This window comes from Camelus ferus, chromosome 6 (genome assembly GCF_009834535.1).
Source record: "Camelus ferus isolate YT-003-E chromosome 6, BCGSAC_Cfer_1.0, whole genome shotgun sequence".
Lineage (NCBI taxonomy): Eukaryota > Metazoa > Chordata > Mammalia > Artiodactyla > Camelidae > Camelus > Camelus ferus.
This window is the reverse complement of record NC_045701.1, coordinates 76,891,032-76,900,996: the sequence shown is the minus strand read 5'-3', so window position 1 is coordinate 76,900,996 and position 9,965 is coordinate 76,891,032. Positions and strand designations below refer to the sequence as shown.

At 37.9% G+C, this 9,965-nt stretch overlaps 1 long non-coding RNA gene across 1 annotated transcript; it reads right to left on the bottom strand.

Moving 5' to 3' along the window:
* Positions 1 to 1,060: 1,060 nt before the first annotated feature.
* LOC116664374 lies at positions 1,061 to 9,413 on the bottom strand. The gene is made up of 3 exons (XR_004320887.1): positions 9,268 to 9,413; positions 2,337 to 2,340; positions 1,061 to 1,072 (listed from the first exon to the last, which is right to left on the bottom strand). It is a non-coding gene; the product is annotated as an uncharacterized LOC116664374 (long non-coding RNA).
* Between the last annotated feature and the right edge of the window lie 552 nt (positions 9,414 to 9,965).

The window sequence follows — 9,965 nt, the reverse complement described above, 5'->3', positions numbered from 1 at the left end:
ATGTATTTATTTTTAATGGAGGTCCTGGGGATTGAACCCAGGACTTTGTGCATGCGGGGCATGCACTCTACCACTGAGCTTACCCTCACCCCTATAAAAGTACACTTTTAAATGCACTCGAGTTTATTCCTGTATTCATTTGCATATACAGTATACATGAATCTATAAATGCATGAGTGTATATGTTTAATATTGGTTATGATTCATTTAAATATTACTTTTATTATGGAAAAATATAGAATGAAATTTTCTGTCGGAGAATGTAGGATAGCATTAAAACATACATATTTCAAAACCTCTCTTGATGTTAAGAAATATTTTCATTTATTCAAATACATATTTTTACCAGGATCAGAAAAATCCCATTGACATTATTACTCTTTATAGTGGATATATAATTGAGCAATGAAATTTAAGATGATGATTTAATCTTTTAGCAAACAATAAGCATGCTCTATCTCTGCACAGTGTTTAGGTTCTTACATGGTATGTTTATGGTCAGTTTCCTGAAAACTACATGTATATATATATAGTTATATATATATTTATTAAAATGACTGATTATCATTAATTGATATATTTTGATTAAAGATGAGTATTAAAACCATGATTAGTCAATAGATTCTAGTTTAAAAACAAATTATCAACAGGATCAAAATCATACTTATCAGCTGGGGTAGTCACACACTTTCTATATATCTAGGGATATTAACTCTACGCTTTTATTGCACTATTTTGTTCTTTTTGTAATTTTAGGAAGAAAGTTAAACTACCAAGTAAGATGCCAGTACCCTCCAGTCAGGTCTCTTTGGCCCTTAAGAATCAGAACCCACCAAGAAGAGTCATTGCACGGAGATAAAAGGAACGCATTACCTTTGCCCAATGTATTTTTCCCACAGCTGACTCCAAACACAGCAGAGATCGCCAGACGTTAAGGGTGACTTTTTCTTGCTAGCTGGTGGGATAGTAAAGATTACCATGTATTCTCCCAAGTCATTTACCCAATAAAACAAATGGGCATTTCCTGTCCAAATAGCTAACCAAATAACTATTCATTTTATTCAGATGTGTGCTTATCTGAGAAACTGAAGAAATAGTCAGCTCTCTTCTATTTACATTAGTGAAGAGTCATAAAAGCATTTTTAAAAAACCAAAAAGACAGGTAAACTAAAACTTGCTTTTAATTAACATCTAGACAGATTTTTGAGTTTACATTTTTAAGCTCTGCATGGGCCCTTCTTCCTCTTCTGAAAGAGAGGCTATTCCTCCATATCGGGACAGGAGTAGAGTCAGAGCCTCCTGTTTGCTAGACTAGCAGTTGATCGGTCAGTTCCACCACCTGGTCGCCCACAGAGGCTGTGCCAGGCAAACCTCAACACCATGATGGCTGCAGGATCTAGCAGGTGGTCCTGAACCAGCTTCTCTGTCTCGGTCTGACACCCAGTCATGGCTGGTATCAGGATGTTCAGGTGGACAGCACCTGTTTCCCTGAAGTGAAATAGGAAGGCAGACAAGTTTCCAGTATCCTCCAAACTACAGAGAGTGGTACCTGGGGACTTGAAAACCTCTTCAAGAATTATTCAGAGGTGATTAAACTGTTCTGCTACCCCTGCCCCTCAACCGCCATTTAAAGATCTCTAACCAGAAGGCATTTTTCACTTCAAGAAACTGTGTCTTGGTGGCACTGTCCTGTCCTGTCCAAGCAGAGAATCCATGAAGAACATACCCTAGGGGCTGACAAGGGAGCTGGACTAGACTTCCATGCCAGGTAAGTCTCACCCAAAGAAACAACCACAGCCAAAAGCAGACGACAAAAGCGTTGACTAGTACTTGACCTTGGCCAGTTTTCCCTCTTCTTTCTTACTCCAACACAGCAGAAATAAAAGGGAGGGGAAGTGAGAGAGAGCACCCTAGCCTTTACCCCTGGGGAATTTCCAAGCTACAGCTGAAGACAGGAGAGGAGGCAGGCACTGCATTAGAGCTGTCTTCTGCATTGTTTATATTTACTTACTTTTATTCTTTATTGTGGTATAGTTGACGTATAACATTATATCAGTTTCAGATGTACAATGTAATGATTTGATATTCGTATATATTGCAAGGTGGTTGCCACAGTAAGTCTAGTTAACATCCATTACCAACGTAGTTAAAATTCTTCTCATCATCTCTTGTGATCAGAACTTTTAAGATCTACTCCCTTAGCAACTTTCAAACATGCAATACAGTATTATTAACTATAGTCTCCACGCTGTGTATTACATCCCCAGGACTTATTTAGTTTATAACTGGAAGTTTGTACCTTTTGACTCGCTTCATCCATTTTACCCAACCACTACCTCTCTCCGGCAACCACCAATTTGTCCTCTATAAGCCTGAGTTGTTTTTTTTTCTCTTTTTTTTTGTTTGTTTGTTTTGTTTGTTGTATGTGGGGGAGGGTAGTTTGTCTGTCTGTCTGTTTGTTTGTTTGTTTGTTTGTTTTAATGGAGGTACTGGGAATTGAACCCAAGACCTCGAGCATGCTAAGTACACACTCTACCACTGAGCTATACCCTCCCTGCAAGCTTGACTTTGTTTTTTTTTTTCCGGTCTTTTGTTTTTAATTTTTTACCTTGAAAATTATTTTGTAGGTTGTAGAATCTGCTCAGATCTAAACATCTAACATCTAAATACCTTTAAGTTGACTGCATAATTTGTCATCAAAACTAGGGCCCCTTTGAAAGTAAGAGTGAGAGGTGGTTACAATTAATTAACAAGGGTTAACTGATCCACCAGAGGTGTCAAGTATTGTAGTGTAACTGTCCCAGACACACCAGAATGTATGGTCGTCTTATCTTGGAAGAAACAATGAAGAAAAAAAATAGCTTTTCATGTCTGTAATCTATTCACATGGTTTTTAAAAATGACTGCACTTTGCTTCCATAAAAGTAACCTGAATGATCATTTAAGTAGTAAGCATCCTAAAGCAAGGCCAAGTCCATGTACCAGGGCTTGCTACCACATCCAATTTCCTGGTTCCCTTAAAAATGTCAAATAAAAACAAAGCCAGATTTAGATAAGTAGAGAATTCATTCAAAGACTAGTGGAATAGAGGGAACTCTCTAATCTCAGGATCCGCAAGTATCTCAAAATCAAAAAGAAAACAGCTTTTATAGGGAGGGGTAAGCAGGGCTAGCAGGAATTTAAAGGAGAAACAGGGCAAATGAGTTGATGAGTGGACAGATAGAAGATGTTTCTCGCTGTGGGCTGCCAGTTCTCATGATGAGCTGTGAAGGGCTCAGAGATGTCTGCACTTTAGTGTTTTCTCAGACTGGGGGAAAGAGAGAAACCTGGGGGCCTGTGTGGAGGAGAGAAGTGTGACTCAAGTTTGATTCAGCCATGACAGAGGACAGAGGACAGGCGGTTATGATCACTTGGTCAGAACGCATAAGGGGCACCAGGGCCATGGCCTCCGAGTTTACCCTTCTCTTCATCTTCCAGTATGCCTTTAGTCATTTTTCTTCATCTTAACCATGAGATACTTTACTCCTACAGAAAATCCAAGAGACTAAGATGAGAACCCACCATGTGCCCTCCAACCAGGTTAATAACCTTAATATGTTCTTATATTTGCTTAAAATATTTTTATTTTCTTTAACTTTATAGGAAACAAAATTTCTGTGTATAGTTGTAGCCATCTCAGTATAATTCCCTAAACACATCCCCTCCCCTAGTCGTGAAAAATGTAACTGCTATTAATTTGTTGTGTTTTAATCCATGAATGCGTATGTACAATCAACAATCCTGCTTGCATAATTTAGTCATTTTTATAGATGTTCCCACACTGTAGTGCTTATTATTCCACAACGTGTGTATTTTCACTGCACATGGTTCCATAATTTTCTACACTCGGTTCATGTAGCTCTAGTTCATTAATTTCAATTGCTGATTAGCATAAATACTTCATGAGCATTTCATAATATTTCTAAATTCCTCAGTTAGAAGGCATTCTGTTTTCTTTGTGACTTTTTTATTATTTCGGATAATCCTGAAGAGAAAATTATTTCAGACGTCTGGCTGGGTGACTGTGTAAGAGGTTCTCACGGCTTTATATCCGGATTGTGGGGTGTTGGGGGTGACGCTAAGTTACAGTCCCATTATCCACGGACGAGGGCTCCCTTGCCCCAGGACTCTAATACCTGGAATTATAGGGCTCTTAGACGAATGAATGCATGTGAAAAGAGATCTCATTTTTTAAGACTTTGTCTTTTCCTGTAAATCTTCTCTTCAAACATTTGCCCCAAAGATCACTTTACTCATCTTTTTTTCTTTTGCTATGCAACCATTGTTATTTACAATTAATTCTAATATATTTAATTTATATATTTATTTATAGATAGATTTACAAACTTTTAACATTTGTTCCTCAATTTAATCATACTGAGGTTCGAGATCATATTATATTGTTATAATGTTCTTTGAAATTTACTTGGATTTTCACTTTGGTTTAGTTTGGGGCCAGTGTTTATAAATTTCAATGTATCTTTGACTGAATAATCTAATTGGTTAGGTGGAGGGTTATTTAAATCTATGTAGACATTTATCTACATGTATGTAAGCAAATGTTTTTAATTTTACTTATTGTACCAAATTTTCGTGCAATCATCAGCTTCTGAGAGAGACTGAAATCTACGTTTGCAAATTCTGTTGGTTTCCATTTACTGCTTTGACTTTTTTTTAACTTATATTTTTGAAGCTCTGCTTTTAGGTGCAGAAGTTGGTGGGTTTTTTTTTTTTTAACATTTTTTATTGATTTATAATCATTTTACAATGTTGTGTCAAATTCCAGTGTAAAGCAAAATTTTTCAGTTATACGTGAACATATATATATTCATTGTCACATTTTTTTCTCTGTGAGCTACCATAAGAGCTTGTGTATATGTCCCTGTGCTATACAGTATAATCTTGTTTATCTATTCTACAATTTTGAAATCCCATCTATCCCTTCCCACCCTCTGCCCCCTTGGCAACCACAAATTTCTATTCTATGTCTATGAGTGTTTCTGTTTTGTATTTATGCTTTGTTTGTTTGTTTGTTTTTTAGATTCCACACATGAGCGATCTCATATGGTATTTTTCTTTCTCTTTCTGGCTTACTTCACTTAGAATGACATTCTCCAGGAAAATCCATGTTGCTGCAAATGGCATTATGTTGTCGGTTTTTATGGCCGAATAGTATTCCATTGTATCAATATACCACCTCTTCTTTATCCAGTCATCTGTTGATGGACATTTAGGCTGTCTCCATGTCTTGGCTATTGTAAATAGTGCTGCTACAAACATTGGGGTGCAGGTGGTCATCCTGAAGTAGGGTTCCTTCTGGATATATGCCAAGGAGCGGGATTCCTGGGTCATACAGTCCATTCCTAGTCTTTTGAGGAATCTCCATACTGTTTTTCACAGTGGCTGCACCAAACTGCATTCCCACCAGCAGTGTAGGAGGGTTCACTTTTCTCCACAGCATCTCCAGCATTTGTCATTTGTGGATTTTTGAATGATGGCCATTCTGACTGGTGTGAGGTCATACCTCATTGTAGTTTTGATTTGCATTTTTTCTGATAATTAGTGATATTGAGCATTTTTTCATGTGCCTTTTGATCATTTGTATTTCTTCCTTGGAGAATTGCTTGTTTAGGTCTTCTGCCCATTTTTGGGTTGGGTTGTTTGGTTGCTTCTTATTAAGTCATATGAGCTGCTTATATATTCTGGAGATCAAACCTTTGACGGTTTCATTTGCAAAAATTTTCCCCCATTCTGTAGGTTGTCATTTTGTTTTACTTATGGTTTCCTTTGTTGTGCAGAAGCTTGCCAGTTTCATTAGGTCCCATTTGTTTATTCTTGCTTTTATTTCTATTGCTTGAGTAGACTGTTCTAGGAGAACATTTTTGAGATGTATGTCAGATAATGTTTTGCCTATATTTTCTTCTAGGAGGTTTATTGTATCTTGTCTTATGTTTAAGTCTTTGATCCATTTTGAGTTTATTTTTGTGTATGGTATAAGGGAGTGTTGTAGCTTCATTGCTTTACATGCTGCTGTCCAGTTTTCCCAACATCATTTGCTGAAAAGACTGTCTTTATTCCATTGTATATTCTTGCCTCCTTTGTTGAAGATGAGTTGACCAAAAGTTTGTGGGTTCATTTCTGGGCTCTCTATTCTGTTCCATTGGTCTATATGTCTATTTTTGTACCAATACCATGCTGTCTTGATGACTGTAGCTCTATAGTATTGTCTGAAGTCTGGGAGAGTTATTCCTCCAGCCTCTCTCTTTTTCTTCAGTAATGCTTTGGCAATTCTAGGTCTTTGATGGTTCCATATGAATTTTATTATGATTTTTTCTAGTTCTGTGAAATATGTCCTGGGTAATTGGATAGGGATTGCATTAAATCTGTAGATTGCCTTGGGAAGTGTGACCATTTTAACAATATTGATTCCTCCAATCCAAGAGCATGGGGTATCTTTCCATTTTTTAAAGTCTTCTTTAATTTCCATCATCAATGGTTTAAGTTTTCTGTGTATAATTCTTTCACCTCCTTGGTTAGATTTATTCCTAGGTATTTTATTACTTTGGGTGCTATTTTAAGAAGTTGGTGATTTTTATGTATTCTTCATAAGTATTTTCTTTAGTGACTTTATTTCTATTAAAATTTACTGATAAATTATTTTTTATCTGTTATTACTTCTACTACAGCAGCTTTCATTTGGTAATTTCTTGATATGTGTTATTTGATTAGACTTTCTGCCTCCTTTTGTCTTAGGATTTTTTTTTAAGTGGCTATAGTTCCATGATTTTTAACAAGATTTTAAAATCCTATTTTTGACTAGATTTTCATCTGGTTACTTTTATTGTGCTTGTTGCTATACTTTGACTCATTTACATTGTAATATTGTGTGTTTTCTCTTGACCAGTATAACAATTTTTAAATCACTGCTACCTCTTCTTGCAGTGTTCCTCCCCTTGGTGCATCTTCCTTCGAGATTATACTCTCTAGTTCCACTAGCATCAGTCTCACCGAGTGCCTTGGTTTCCCCAGTGAAATCTGAGTGAAAGTAACAGCCATGATCTCTGAGCAGAAGCACTGTGGACCACAGTGTGATTGGCCACGATCTCTTCTTTCCCTGTCGCAAGACTCGATAGAAGATAGAAGCTCTTCCATCACTCTGAGTCCCAGAGTGAAGATTACATGGAGACAATCCAAGCTCAGCCCATGGCAGACATATAATGGGAGAAAAAAACCCACCTTTAAAGTCCCAAGCTACCTGGGTTTGGAGGTCACATTTTAGCACAGCAAAACACTCATGAATCTGACTGAAATAACAATCCTTATGATTCACTATCTTCCCATCATTTCCATCCTTCACTTGGTCAATGCCTGAATTCACAAGGTTTTCTATTTTCCCCCTTCCTTTAACTCTGCTTGTAGAGAAACTTCAAACTACATTTCCAACTTTTCTACTGGCTGACGTTAAATTTTCAACCCACTAGGAACTTAGCCAGCATTAACTGTTGGTCACTCCTCCTCCACAGTTGTGGCCTTTTGGCTTGATGTTGAAATTCACCTTTATTTTAAGCCACACATAATAGTCTTTCTTTTCTTTTTTTAAGTCAGTAATTTATTAAATTTGCCAACATATTTTATAGAAGGCTTATTAGTTCCATTGTCGATTATCTGTCTTCCTCTGGCTTACTGCTCCTTGACTAGGACATTGGTGGTTGTCTGAGCCCTGCCCCTGGGTCCTCCGTGTAGAACTGTCATAATAACAGGTTGTGGTTCCTGCCCTCAAGCGGACATTGGACATGGGGACGGGCCAGTCCAGAGGCAGCAGGCAGCTTTGCTCAGGTCCTGATTAACAAGTTGTGTCTCTGTTCTTCTCCTCTTTAATCCTGTGTCCCCACATAAACCTGAACCCCAAGACAGGTGTTACAGTGCATTTTTCCCCCAGCCAGGCCACCATGAACACCTTTAATGGTCATACATTTGGGGAATGGAACAAAACCTTCAAGCCCTGTAGCTACCTAGAGAAAATAATTTTTTTCACCTCGTAAAAGACTACCAACCCCCATCCTCCAACCAAACTTACACCTACGGGGAGAACTTTTTCTAATTCCCCCAGAGTTCCTCTATAGCTTAATGGCTGCTAGTCTCCACCTCCTTTTAGCAATTTTCATTCCTGTTACTCCTCAGGAGCTGGACTCCTAGCTGCCACTCCCTGCAGCTCTATTCATCTCTTTGTTTTGTTTTTTTGTTTTTTTGTTTGTTTTGTTTTGTTTTGTTTTTGTCCTGGGAAGTAGAAATCTTTTTGAGCCTGGTTTTAGTTGCTCAGCTTTCTCTTTGTAAATGCTACCTGCCACCAAATGTGTTTAGAGCAGAGTAACTCTTCAGAGCATATATGAGCCACAATCCTAATGACATTTGAATTCTCTCATAATTCTTCTGTAAAGCAATGCTCCCACCCGCTCTCTGATTTGATGTCCTCATCCTCCTCCTTCATGAAACGGCAGTTCACCCCCTCATAAGAAAGGGGTTTTTACATCCTTGTACTTTGTATAGTTTTTACGTTTAGCTGTCTTTGCTTTAGCCTGATGTTAATAGGGCTTTGTCTAAGCCAAGGGGCTACACATCGGTTTGGATTCCAGTCCTGTGAAATAGGGAATGACAGCTCAAAATGCAGTTCATTTTATTCACGAACCATAACCAAGGCTCTTTTCCTCCTGTGTTAACACCTCTATGCAGCAAGTATTCATTTTCTTCCAAAGAAAACAAACTTCTCACACGATGAAAGTCTACTACTGCTCTAATTAGCATGGTTTGTTTCTCTTTCCCTCTCCCTCCCCCTGTTTCTCTCCTTCTCCTCCTCCCCGCCCTCCTCTTCTCTCCCGCCCCCACCAGGTATGTGTGAAAAAACAATACAGGCATTTTGTGACCAAAGGAGTATTTCCCTCCTCTGAAGTTTGATTTCATTTCAAGGCTCTATATTATCCAAAAATATCTCTGGCTGACCTGTCTGAGGTAGACAGAGTAGCTTCCCCAAACAGTACTTCCAGTACTTCGGATGTTTGATGGCTCTATGCATCTCACCCTCTGTGGATGGTGGTCCATGTCTCTTCAAACTAGATAAGGAATTTACTCTGTACAATCTGAATATCCATCTTTGTCATACTTCTCTCCTGTCATAAATCCCATCTTTACCATTTCTCTGTTTTTTTTCTTCTCTATTCACTTATGATAGACACCGCTATGATTCCTGAAACCCCAAACTCTTAGCAGCTCCTTTTTCAATTCCTTGCCTAACTAGGCTTAAAGAAAACTTTGAGTTTAATGCAAGCTCAATGCTTGCCTTTTGGGGACGTCTGGGAAAGATGGATCAAAGATTTTTGTTAAACTTTCTGGAGGATAGGAAATGTTCTCCTTTAACATCCTTCATTTTAGTTCCTATAAACTCTTAAGCTTTGACCACCTAATTTCTGCCAGCCTGTGCCTGTTACTTTCATAGTTTGGTGCCCTGATTTTTGATAATGTACACCTGATCTGACTTCTGATATCTGCCACATAAGATCCTCTGTCTTTATTTGTTCCTCCAGTCAGGCACATGTCAGTGCTAAAAATTTTATTCCCTGTTAAGAAAGAAGGATCTCCTATCTCAGAAGGATAGATGTAGTCCAGCCTGAACCAGGATAAAATCACTCTCTGCTAATACCATTCTTGAAGCAAGAATACAACTACCTTTTAAAATCCGACACTTCCCATAAATCAGAAGTTAATTCCTGCAATCATGGAAAACTCAGTTCTTCATAGGCCATAATAATAGCTGTCTTATTTATTTATATCAATTTATTAATAGTGTGCCCATAGTACATTACTTGTGGCATTGTTGTAAAAGGAAAAGGAAAAAGTGGTTTTTTGTGCATGTTCATTTTCTATTGCTGTGT